Below are 3,731 nucleotides of genomic sequence, written 5' to 3' on the forward strand. Positions count from 1 at the left end.
AAAATTAATAAAATATAATTATAGAAAAAACAAAACAAAAAAAAATTGGCTATGACTGGTACAGGAGGAGATTGCCCCTCCTTTTCCAGCAGAGCATCATTGAACCATTGACCTCTGGGCTGCAGTGCAGCTTCTTGCCACTAGGCCACCATAGCTGCCTGACAGCAGACTTTTTCAATGCAACACATTTCCGGATCTCTTGACTGGTACCAAGGGTGTTGATTGTCAAACCAAGCAAGATGAACTTGTTGACAACTTAAAATTCTCCATCATCTGTTGTCTGGTGAGGATTTTTGCATGTTGAGATATAGCTGTCTCTCCCTCTAAATAGTTATATATATAGTTTTATATTTAGGTTTATATCTATATATATCGATAAATATATAAATATGTATGTATATAGATGTTGTTGTTGTTGTGTTCTTATGTGCCATTGAATCGCTTGAGACTCATAGCGACCTTCTGTACAAGAGCCCTAAACGTCATTCTATCCTGTGCCAACCTCGCTGTCTCAAACACACTCATTCCCACCACTCCAATCACAGAATCAATCCATCTTATCAAGATTCTTCCTCTCCTGCGCTGTCCCTCCACTCTCCCAAACATGATGTTCCTCTCCAAGGACCAGTCCCTCCTTCCAACATTCCCAAAGTATGTCAGACAAACCTTCAAAATCCTTGACTCCAAGGAGCATTCTGGCTTCACCCTTTCTAGAACAAACCTGTTTGTTCTCCTAGCAGTCCATGGTATATTTAACACTCTTCTCCAGCACCACAGCTCAAAGACATCAATTCTCTTTCTATCATCCCTGTTCACTGTCCAACTCTGCAATGCATAGCACATTATTGCAAAGACTATAGCCTGGATAGGGAGCACCTTAGTCTCCAGCCTGACGTCGTTGCTCTTCAGTACTCTTGAGTCCTAATGCACCATAGTGGCACAGACTGTTGTGCACTGTTCTAATAGCCAAAAGGTCAGTAGTTTGAATCCATCAGCTGCTCTGTAGGAGAAAGATGTGTCAATCTGTTTCAAGAAAGAAGAAACCCTTCGAAACCTTTTGAAACAGGCCTAGTCTGTCCTACAGAGTGACTGTGGGTTGGCATTCATTTGATGGCAGCGAGTTTGGTTTTTACTGAGGTTTGACTTGTGACCAAAGAGGGGTGTGGGGCAGTGATGAGGGGGAGAAAATAGGGAGAGAAGAGGGACTAGCAGCACCAGAGTCTGAATAATTAAAAAAAAATAGAAAAGCATATACAAAACCACATCAACACTAAAAGACATTCACTCTTCTGGTGTATCTGTGGAGTTCCTAGGAAGTGCTGGCGGCACAGTGCATAACACACTGGTCTGCTAACCAGAATGTCAGTGGAGGAGTCCACCAGCCGCTGGAGGAAGAAGGTTGAAACAGTCTCCTGTAAAGATTCACTGCCTCCGAAACTCAATGTTGTCCTTAGAATCCACTTAATGGCAGCAGGTTGGTGGCATTGTGCATTGCTTGTTGGGTTGTTAACAGAAAGGTCAGTGGTTCAAATCTACGATCATCTATGAGGTAGGCCATTGGGCAGTCTACTCCAATAAAGACTTACAGATTCAGCACCCTGATGAAGGGTCACCATGACTCTGTATCCACTTGGCGCTGGATCTGTGGAGTTCCTGGGTGGCACCAATGGTTAAGCATTGGGCACTGACCATGAAGGGTGGTTAAGCACTGGACTATATTAGCATAAAGGTTGGTAATTCAAGCCCACACAGAGGTACATCAGAAGTAAGGCTTGATGTAGTTCTACACACCAGAGTCAGCGTCTCCTTGGGTATCACCAGCCAGAAAAACACACAGGTATTACTTGTCAGGTTGCATTTGGCTTTATTGCACTTCAGAGATTGCTGTGAAAAAACAAACAACAAAAATCACACAAACACCTGAAGGCTGTGGCAACCCTGCTGTGGAGCAAGTCTATCTGTTCCATTCCGCCAAGGGCAGCACTCACTCATCTCACACTATGTCAAATTTCTTCACTAAGCTAGCGCACACGTGATAGGTTATTATTGTTGTTATGTGCTGTCAGATCAGAACCACACCACAGCTGACGCACCAGAGGGTTTTCAGAGGCTGTAAATTGCAGGAGGAATTGTTCATTTTTCTCCCACTGAGCAGCTGGTGGATTCGAACTTTGTGTTGGCAGCGCACCGCTTTATCCACTAGGCCACCTTTGATGGCGTAAACACAATTTATTAAACATAACTTAGTGTCTGAGGAAACAGAAAACTCGGAGCAACTCACTATGACAATATTTGCTCTTTTGCATGGGTCTGTCACTGAGCCCAGAGCCTCTGAGGCACATGGTTACACACCGCCATCCCTAGAGCCTGCTGGGAGCGGGCGTCCATACATTCCAGATTCTTTTCTATGTTGTTGTTGTTATGTGCCGTTGAGTCGCTTGCGACTCATAGCGAGGAGCTATTTGTTTTAACACTGTCTTGTTTTTTCCTCCCTGCACTCTAACTTGCTGCTTCGTGGGGACAGGCGTGGAGCGCAGGAAACACTGACCAGGAGACTGTCCCCGTAGCCACCTGTGCTGAGCTGGGGGACACTGGGGCAGGCGGACCCTGGGGCAGGGGGACCTCGAGGGGGAAGTCTCCCCACGTGAGTCCACGGAGGCTGGCTGAGCGGGTAGTGAGGAAAGAGGGCGGAGGCTGCGCTGACTCAAGGGTTTCTGGGCTCCCTTCAAGATAAGAAGTTGGGATGAAGCACCTGCAAATTCAGAGGGGCAGATAAGAAAGTGAGATGCGAGGACTTCCACTGTAGGTGACATTGTCCATCAATGGGTTGGGGACGCGGCGAGCCAGTCTCCTCGAGGCCTCAGCCCTGTCTGGGACACCTGAGAGGTACCAGGTAGAGGTGAGTGGTGAAATGCCTTGGCACCTGAGCCCTGGTCCTCGGGAGTCTCGGCCCTCGGGCAGGTAGAGACAGCCACCGTCCTCCTCGGGCAGGTGCAGGTGTCGCACCCGGGACCGTGCGCTCCGCTGTCCTGCGAGTCTGGCCCACCTGGAAGGGTCTCGAATCCCCACCGTGCCGCTTCCAGTCTGCTAACCTGGGATGGGTCCCTCGGCCTTCCCTGCTTGGGTTCCCCCGCGGCACACGCTGGCTGGCAGGCCCTAAAAATGTCGCTCGTCTCCGGCACCCTGCAAGGGGCGGCAGTACGCAGGGCCATGGACCCCAGCTCCACGTCGGAAGCCAGGTTTCGCTGCGTGGGGCCTGGTCCCCCGGGGCCCAGCTGCCGGGCGGGACAGGCCTTGCTCTCCGCCCCGCTGAGCCCCAACTCCGCCCTCAAGTCGCCGCCTAAAGCCCGGCTGCCGGGGACTGAGGTGGCAGGTAGCCCGCAGGCCAAACCCCAGCAGCGCAGCCAGGTACCGCGGCCCAGGACCGCCGGCCACGCCTTCGGCCCTTTCCGCCGGGCTCGATCGGCTCTTTCCGCCGCTGCCGGCGCAGGTGGAGGGGCGGGCGGGGCAGTGCGTGGTGACGCTAGGGGGTGACGCACAGCCGTGCCCCGCCCTCTCCCCCTCCCCGCTCAGGCTCTGGAAAGAGAAGAAAAAAACTTTCTTTTTTTTTTTAATTGAGGAATCAACAGCCGCCATCTTGTCGCGGACCCGACCGGGGCTTCGAGCGCGATCTACTCGGCCCCGCCGGTCCCGGGCCCCCACAACCGCCCGCGCTCCCCGCTCCGTCAGCC

General features: G+C 51.5%; 1 pseudogene; it reads right to left on the minus strand.

Annotated features, from left to right (window-relative positions):
• LOC102863179 overlaps nt 1-3,636 on the minus strand; it is an 83,631-nt pseudogene extending 79,995 nt beyond the window's left edge.
• Nucleotides 3,637-3,731: the final 95 nt, after the last annotated feature.

The sequence above is a fragment of the Elephantulus edwardii genome, unplaced genomic scaffold (assembly GCF_000299155.1).
Source record: "Elephantulus edwardii isolate Elephantulus edwardi_28Jun2011 unplaced genomic scaffold, EleEdw1.0 scaffold00209, whole genome shotgun sequence".
NCBI classification, from domain to species: Eukaryota; Metazoa; Chordata; class Mammalia; order Macroscelidea; family Macroscelididae; genus Elephantulus; species Elephantulus edwardii.